The sequence below is a fragment of the Mauremys mutica genome, chromosome 7 (genome assembly GCF_020497125.1).
Source record: "Mauremys mutica isolate MM-2020 ecotype Southern chromosome 7, ASM2049712v1, whole genome shotgun sequence".
Lineage (NCBI taxonomy): Eukaryota > Metazoa > Chordata > Testudines > Geoemydidae > Mauremys > Mauremys mutica.
The window spans coordinates 1,153,945-1,163,208 of NC_059078.1; the positions used below are offsets into that span (position 1 = coordinate 1,153,945).

The 9,264-nt window shown below is 54.4% G+C and overlaps 1 long non-coding RNA gene across 1 annotated transcript; it reads left to right on the forward strand.

Annotated features, from left to right (window-relative positions):
- The first annotated feature begins 4,735 nt into the window (after positions 1–4,735).
- On the forward strand, positions 4,736–9,164 carry LOC123374858. Its single transcript, XR_006581216.1, has 3 exons — positions 4,736–4,853; positions 7,614–7,975; positions 8,899–9,164. It is a non-coding gene; the product is annotated as an uncharacterized LOC123374858 (long non-coding RNA).
- Positions 9,165–9,264: the final 100 nt, after the last annotated feature.

The window sequence follows — 9,264 nt, forward strand, 5'->3', positions numbered from 1 at the left end:
CAAGCCCCTTCCCCTCCCGCGAGGCTTCTCAGCATAGCCACCCGTTGGCATTCTCAGCCTCCTAGTCACCCGCCTCCACCTAGCACCATCAGGCATCAAGCCAGCTAAAGGGGAGCTAGAGCCCCCAATGCCCCGACGCCACAGACATGCCTCCAGCGCACAACCAACATGGGAACTTAGCTCCACCCCCCCCATGCGCCCCACAGCCTAACAGCCGCCGCCAGCACCCCCCTCACACGCAGCCCACGCACCAGCTCGGAGGTGCCCCAAAGAACAGGGCTATATGCAAACTATATCATGGAGTGACTGGTTTCGCGTGGTGCCCAGGTGAAGCGCTTCCACCTGCTCATGGCGGGAGGGAGACCTGCCTGTGCCCCCGGGGAAATGCTCCCCAGCCATCAGCTGCTGGCAGCTCTGCTCCAGGCGCCTCACCCTTTCCTCCTGCAGACTAGCAATTTACACACCTGAGTGCCCAATCCCCTATTTTCTGGGCACCCGCAATGTGCACCGATCCACTGCCTCCATGGAAGCAGGCCTCCGGGCTCACTGGAAAAACAACGAGGAGTCCTTGTGGCACCTTAGAGACTAACAAAGGTATTTGGGCACAAGCTTCCGTGCGCTAGAGCCCACTTCATCAGATGCAGGGAGTGGAAAATACAGGAGCAGGTATAAATATACAGCACATGAAAAGATGGGAGTTGGGTTCACCTCAGTGCATCCCTCTCCTTAGCACAAGGCACTCAGACATGTCTGTAGTGAACCCAAACTGACGGGCATGTAACAGCGCTTGAGACAAAGCAGGTGCAAGGGTTTGGAGCATAATGTTACCAGTAAAAGAAAACATCGAACAGAACGTTAACACTTCCCGGGGTACCCAGGGGGGCGGGGCTCCTCACTACCACCTGCCCTTCGCAGGAGAAAGCCTGGCCTGTGCCTGCGGGGGGTCACTCCCCAACCCTCCAGCCGCAGGCAGCACAAGTCCCCTTTCTCAGCCTACACAGGGCCTTGCTGGCCCTCTGCATGTCAGTGCTAGGCACATGCCAGCCCCTGGCCCACCAGACACTCACCCAACACCCCAGCTGCTGCTCCCAAAGAAACAGTGCCCCAGCTTGGCCAGGGCCTCCACTTCGCTGCTCAGTGGTGTGAGCACTGGCCTGCTAAGCCCAGGGCTGTGAGCTCAATCCTGGAGGGGGATCTGGGCCAAAATCAGTCCTTGGTCCTGCTAGTGAAGGCAGGGGCTGGACTCAGTGACCTTTCAAGGTCCCGTCCAGTTCTAGGAGATGGTATATCCCCATATACTATTATTATTATACACTTATACATATGTTCACTATGAACACTGCTAGGTGGATGTAACAAAGAACTAAGATTAGAGAAGTAGCAAGTAAAACTATTGGGAACACCTGGCTCCATATAAAATAAAATCATAACACATTTCTGGAGCCTTGACTGAACTAACAAGAGACTGTCCTAGCTACTGCAGTATAGGTCACCAGCATTTATCAGCCAGACAGGCTGGGACCCTCCGTTCATAAGACAAGCTCGCTGGCAGCTTGTCCCCAGGTGAAGGATGCCTTGTGTCTCCTTGCATGCTCCTCATGCACCAGGCTAACTCTCTGGTCTTAGTCATAGACCAGACACCCTCCTGCTGTGTGTCCCTTCCTGGAGATTTGGTGACCTCCTGTCACCTTCGCAATCTGGATTAGCTGGTGGCTTCATATGCAAATAGACTTACATGGTAAGACTCACAATTCACAATAACCAGCCTCTCTTACCCCCTGCCTGAACAGAACCGGTTTATCTCCTTTGGGTGACCTGTCTTACCTTACACACCTTCAGAACGGTTTCCATTATATACAGAACTCCTTACACACTGTCCGCATGTGCACCTCACACTGTTTGCACGACCAGTCTTCTTGATGGCCTGGATGGCTGCACCTTGGCCTCCCATCCGTTGTCAAGGCTTCCCCTTGTTCTCACACGTATTGTGCAGAACACAACACACGGGTATAAGTAAGGCTAAGATTCTGTCATGATTATTTTTAGTAAAAGTCATGGAGAGGTCACGGGCAATGAACAAAAATTCACGGAAGCCGTGACCTCTCTGTGACTTTTGCTGCTGTGGCTGGGAGCTGTGGGGTTCTCTCCTTGCCCCCTCCCTGCATGGCTGTCTGAGGGAACCCTGAGGAGGCTGTCGCCTGTCGCCGGAATCCTGCCGGGGCCCCGCTGGCTGCCAGCTCCAGTCCTGCAGACCCAGGGGCTGAAGCAGAAAATGTCACGAGGTCTCTGGACGTCACAGATTCGGTGACATAAACGTAGCCTTAGCTCTAATGGTTGGAACATTTTTTATTTTTGTTTCCAACGAAGTCCATAAACAGCGCCACCTGCCCTTCAACCGGCCCAAGGCCCAGCCGCCCCCGTCCAACACTAACTTGGAGTGGCAGGGCTGGGGGGTGGGCCGTGGGATCCGGGAGGATGACATGTCAAAGCAGTAAGGTAAGTAACTGTTTTCAGTTCAAGTACACGTCCATGTGGATCTCTTCCTAAGTGTCTGATGAGCAGTGGCCCATCTGGAAGGTGACACTGAGGCATCCAAACTGACACTGACTGAACCTTGACTGCGACGCTACCTAACAAATCTGGCATCTCATCTTGCCCCAGGCCAAGGGCATAGTGGTTAACAGCAGCATGGGGCTGACTCCACGTAGCTGCCCTGTTGGGTTCAGATAGCTGAAGACGGCAGAGGAGGCAGCCTGTGCTCCACTGGAATGAGCGCTGATGTTTGGAGGGAGAAGGGTAGCAGCCATGTGATAGCAGATTGAAATACACCAGGTAATCCATGGAGGTATTCTCTGGGAGATGGCCTGCCCCTGAGAGGCACCAGAGATGGCGACAAGACAAGGAGCTTTGTCCTTTTCCAATAATAGAACAAGGCTCGTGAAACATCCCAGGTGCGAAGTTAGTTTGTCCCTGGAGAGGAATGAGGTTTGGGAAAGAAAGCAGGAGATTAACAGATTCATTTCAAAGGAGGTCCAACAACTTTAGGAAAAAACTGGGAATGACGTCTCACCACCGCCTTTCTCTCTGGAATGTTGAGTAAGGAGGGTCAGCCATGAGCAATGCAAATTCACTGACCCGTCTGGCTGATGTGATGGGGAGCGAAAAGACGTCCTGCGAGTAAGGTGCTATAAAGAGCATACAGAGAGAGGCTCAAAGGGGGCTTCATGGGGCTTGTTAAGACAATATTAAGATTCCAGGTCAGACGGGGTTCTCTGACTGGCGGATAAGTATGAAATTACCCCTTCAAAATCTGGATACAGCGGAGTGGGAGATAACTGACCATGACTGGCCAGTAGCACGGCACGCCCAGATGGCTGCCAGGCAGACCTTAGTGGCACTGAATGGCAGGGGAGTTTCTCCAATGCAGGATACAGTCAAGGAGTTTAGGCACTGAGGTCTGCACCGCGAGTGGGGCTGCCCAAACGCAAAGTCTTTTCCACTTTCTCCTCTCTGTTTTCCCCATTGAGAGCTTTCCGCTTTGCCGTGTTTCTTGTACTTGGAGTGAAGAGTCTATCAGCAGCACTCAGCCAGTCAGTCTCCCAGCTGCCAGACCCAGCCATGTCGGGTCTGGCAGCAGTATCTGAGCGTGGTTCGGTGCGCTCGCGCCTGGATATGGTGGGAGTGGTCACTCAGGCAGAGCAGATCTGTTAACTAGAATTGTCTCAGCCAACCCAGACCTATCCCACTCAGCGTGGCTGGGCTGTGTCCTGCCAGATTGTCCATATCGCCCTGGGCATTCGGAGAACTGGTGAGACCTTGGATCCCTCCATGAAGGAAAAGCTGCTTGCAAGGATCCCAAGCTCACGCTGCCTTTGGAGCAAAAGCCTGGACATGCTGTACTCTTTCTGGTGGCAAACGAAGCTGTAATGGGATTTCCCTCTAGTGGAATATTGGGGTGACAGTGGAGTGGTCTTCAGAGACCATTCACAGGTGGTGATGGCTGATCTGCTTAGGAAGCCTGTTACATCATTGCTGTTCTCCTGGAAGATGAAGAGTTATCAGGGTTATCACCACCCTGTCCATAACCTGACGGTCTCTGGCACAGGGATGATAAAGTGGCATTTCCTCTTGTCACCCGTTTGGATTGGAGCAGCACGGCCGGAACAATTGTTACACTGCTCAGACTAGGTGTTGGGGTGCAACACGCACTTGTCACAGCTAACAGGTTCTTTTCCAAGGCAGCTACTTACGGTGAACTGAGAAGGTGGAATTTGGTGAAACAGAGACATTTGGCTGAATGCCAAACTACACCTGAAATCACAGGAAAGGCTCAGCATCCGTAATAGTTAGATAAGGTAAGTCCAGTACAGTGGTTTCCTGCACTGTGCATACTTACAACCTAAGGAGACCATTGGAAGTAGAGATGGAAGGGAAAGGCAGTGGAGCCCATCAGAGGGCCTGAGGCCGTTTACACACCTGCTTGGGGACCCGGTGAAGAGACGAGAACTGGGTGTGGTATTTTATACCCTTCCTGCTGGGAGTAACTCCAGATATAGACTCTGTTTGAGCTTTCACCCTGATTAGAATAGGGTGTCTAGCTGCCCCTGTCCATATGTGGCATTTGGGGATGCCCATAATGAAGCATCCAGCATTAATATTCATGGTTTGCATCACTTATGTCTTAATAATTCCTGTGTATAAATGCTTAGATACTGCATAGCAACCGAACTGCCAAAGCTTCAGCTCCTCCTTGGAGGAAGAGGAGGGCTGGTACTGGGGACCATGGCTGGGTTGGAGTTCCACTCTCCCTGGCCTTGGCCAAGAGGTGGTGGCTGGTACTGGGGTAACAGCAGGTACTGAGGTGCTCTTGCATTCTTGTCTGGCGCACTGTGGATTTTTTGCGGGTATTGACCTGAGACGTGGCGTGCAGGCCAAGCAGGACTTTGCAGTGCCTGGTCCCATGGTGGAGGTGAATGCCTAGTCTTTGGGGTATGATGTTCTTCTCCCTGACTGCTCGAGAAGGTACAGCTCAGCTGAGGGCCCTGGACTGGCTTCTAGTCAAACAAGAGTGGCGGTCTGGCTCGTGGTTCTCACCAAGACAAAAAGGCAGAGATCTGAGCGTCCGTACAGGGAATGAGACAGTCACAGGCTGGCTGGGCTTTGAAGCCACCAATGTAGATTAGGTTCGTCGTGCAGAGCACGGAGGAGGAACTGAATTTTAAACATGTATTTTTGTAGGAAAAAATGAAATAGAAGAGGGGATAATTTATTAGTGACCCAGGGGAGGAGCGAGGGCCCGGGCCGCTCAGGGGAGGGGGCAGATGGGGCAGGGGCTTGGGAGAAGGGGCAGAGTGGGTGTGGGAAGAGGTGGAGCAGGGGCGGGGCCTTGGGGGAAGGGATGAGGCCTGGGGCAGAGCCAGGGGTCGAACACCCCCAGCACACTGGAAAGTTGGTGCCTGTGCACAGGTCTGCTGCCCGGGGCCTGGTGGGCAACCAAGCGATGGCGCTTGGAGGCCGCAGACCTGCTGGGTGCACACGAGACGACCCGGAGGGTCAGAGGTGCAGTTAGCCCAGTAACTAACATCTAAGCACATTTATACCACTATAGCTGCGTCCACACTAAGGCAACTGTCCTGGTATCAGCCCTACTGGCCTAGTCAAAGCGACGCCACGTCCTCCGGCTGGCGTGACTGTCTCAGAAAACGCAGAGCAGCCCTGGCCATGGAGCCTGCATCAGACCGAGGGCTGCTGAGTGCAGCGGACTGGTCAAACAGCCCGTCGGAAGGGGCAGCGCGTCCTGCCTCGCACAGGAACACCAGCAAGCTCACATTTGCTCTGGTGACACCCCCAGGTGCTCTTCTGTCGTCTCTCCTGGGCCCCTCGCCTTTTGGCTCTGGAGACAGGACCGGCTCTAACTTTTTTGCCGCCTCAAGCAAAAAAAGAAGAGCGCCGCCCCGCCGTACCCCCCCGCGAGCGGCACGCTGCCGAAACCCCGCCCCTCGAGCGCCGCACTGCCCGAAACCTCGCCCCCCTCAGAGTGCTGTGCTGCGCCCCCAGCCCCCCAGCACTATACCGCCCGAAGCCCCGCCCCCATGTGCCACGCCCCCGAAGCCCCGCCCCCTCAGAGTACCGCGCCAAGGCCCCGCCCCCCCGAGCACCGCGCCGTGCCCCCACCCCCCGAGCACCGCACTGCCCCAAGCCCCCGCCCCCCCGAGCGCCGCGCCGCCAAAACAAAAAGAACCCCTCCAGTGCTGCCCCAACAAACCAAAAAAACCCAAACCACCCGAGTGCCACCCTGCCCCAAGGTGCCGCCCCGAGCACGTGCTTGGTCGGCTGGTGCCTGGAGCCGGCCCTGTCTGGAGATCTGTCAAACTCCGTTCATGTCGGCACAGTGCATGTGCGTCTGGCTCAGTGCAGGCCCTGGAGACAGCTCAGAGCGTCAGGCATGGCTCAGCTCAGGATAGCCAGGGGCTAGCGGAGCCTGACGTGCTCCGGCAGAGCTAGCTGGGTACAGGACTCAGCAAATGGGGGTCAGCGGAGCTGTGTCGGGGCTGGGGTCCGAGGGGTGGCATAGCCAGGGTGGGATGCACAGTGTGATCTGGAGTGCTGGCGAGGGCGGTGCAAGTCCGGGCCAAGGCCGTGAGTCTCTGTCCTAAGACTCAAACCCAGCCCTCCCATATCTCCGAAAGGGGGACAAGAGGCAGTGGGGGGAGAGGGGGGGTCAGTGTCTAATGTGTGTGGGGGCACAGCACTGCACTAGTGCTCTTGCCCTCCGGGAGAAGCCGTGCTCACTGGCACTGGCACTGCAGGAATGAGCTCAAATAGCTAGAAACAAATTGCTAATATTTGCTCAGGTGCAGGAAGGTTAAAATCACGCCCATGGGACAAACCTTTCTCTGCTAGCAGGAAAGCAGCTGGGTGAAGGCGAGAGTTTTTCCTCCTCTCCTGGGACTGGAGGAGAGCAGATTGCAGGAGGAAGAGTGGGGGGTTTACTGCCAACCCTAAGCAAACAGCACCCAAACCAGTGACAGGACTACAGCTGCCCACACAACCTGCAGGGGGCACTCCTGTCTCCCCAGGCTCATCTCTTCCCTCTCCAGTGCCAGGACAGTGTTTGGGAGCAGCCTGTGGCCCTACGCCTGGGGGAGCACGGAATGGACTCGGGACGAAGGGTGCCAGTGTCCTCACTGTGAGGGGGAAAGTCAGCCAGAGAAACATCTGCCGGAAGGAGCCCTTTGATAAATTGCCTTGCGGCAGAGGGAGATGCAGCCGTGCAGGGGAGAGGGCAGCTGCCCCACGGGGACCACCCTGTGGTGGGGTGAAGCTGTTGAAATCAGTGGCTCTGGGGTTCCCCTCACTCACCTGGGGATTTCCACACCAGTTTCACATTAGCTGCAAGCAGAAACATGTTGTAACGTTACACCCCCTGTTCTTTATGGAACTATGGTTACGATATCGAAATGGTATAACTAAGAGATACTTCATGCAAGATGGCTTGTGTGAAGTATCCTTGGAAAGGTTCTAATTTACAGAATGTGTTTATCCAATGTGTGTGCATGGAGCATTTCTGTATCGGAAGCTGGGAATATTGACCACCTCTCTGTATTTCAAAGGGGCTACGCTGAATGAGGCCGAACAAAGTTCATTGAAGAAATGCACAAGCACAAGGATCACCCCAGGAACTGTGCACAACAGAAACCTCTCCGAGATAGCTCCACACCATGGGAACTGTCTGACCCAGGTCCCAGCAAAAGAGCTTTCCAGCAACTGGGGGGGAAGCTATACAAGAGGGAAAATGACAATGTGAGGGGTCCTCACTCTCCCTACAACACCACACCTGAAAACACCTGAGGAACAAAGACTGACTTGGGGGAAGTGATGGTCCCAGGCTAAGATCTTTAGCCTGTGTAGGGAAAGCTGGAAAAGCCAAGGCAACCTGTGCCTTCAGACTCTGCCAGCCTGTTTATCACTTAGGGTGAGAATTTGTATCTTACCTATCTAGTGTGTTAAGCTCAGTCTGTGTGTTTTGTTTCATTTGCTTAGTGATCTGCATTGTGCTGTGCGCTATCCCCTGAACCACTTAAATCTGCCTTTTATAGTTAGTAACATTTGTTTTGTTTATTATTAAACCCAGTTTCTGTCATTTCTACTGGGGGGGGGGGGAGAGAAGTGTGCACACCTCTCCCCACACTGAGGGAGGGGGCAAATTTCATAGTATATCTTTGGGTCTGTACTCCAAGGGAGGGGGACATCCGAGTGCTGGAGCAAGTCCCTTAAGCTGAGTCTGCCCAGAGTGGATCTGCAGCTGGGGGTGGCCCTGCCTGTGTGTGTGTGAGAGGAGGTTTTTAGAGCCTGGCTCAGTAAGACAGGTTAAAGGGGGCCCATGCTGGCAGAACAAGTAGACTCAGTGGTATCTCAGCACATCTGGTGGCATCTCAAGGGGTCCCACCCATCACCAGCAGCTTTCCAGGAATAAGCAGCCCTGCAGGAGTCAGGTGGCTGCCCGCTAGCCTGTGTGGTTTATCCTCAAGAACAAAGGCCCTGCCCCACCCTCCAAACACCCCTGGGGCCAGGGCAGCTCTTGGTATGAAAACCTCTGTGGTGCAGGCCACCAGCTTGCTGGGCATCGTGGCCAGGAGCAGGGTGCTGGCCTGGCATGGTACCTCAGCTCCAGTGGCTGGTAGGGGTGTGTAATCAATTGAGCCAGGGCTCGACCCTCCTGGGGCAGGGGGGGAGCCACACCGACTCACTACAGGGTGCCACTCCTTTCCGGGGGTGGGACCGATGTCCTGGTGGGGAGGCTTTGCAGCGCGCATGCTCAGACGGTGTATGTATCATTTTTGTATCTGAAGTTATAATTATTGGCTCTATAGCTGGATTTCAAATGTTTGCTCGTAGGGTACCGCCCACAAGGGAGCACCCAGCACAGCTTGGAGGCACTATTCAAATTAAGAGGCTCATCAAGAAACACTTGACTGACAGTGGCCCATGGAGATGCCCATCTGCACTAGGGGACTGTCCTGTAAATATGCTGTCTGGAATCTAGGTAATGGCTTCCTGCAATGACTGAGCACAACGGCATAAACATGTGACTCCAAACACCATCTTGTTGCTGTAATTTTCCACAGTAAGAACAATGTGATGCCCTCCACATGGCAAAAGCTATAAAATGCCCTGGAAACCCCTTCACTTTGTCTTCAATCCTGCTTCTCACCTCTGGAGGGACTCTGCTACAAACTGAAGCTCTCAACAAAGGACTGAATG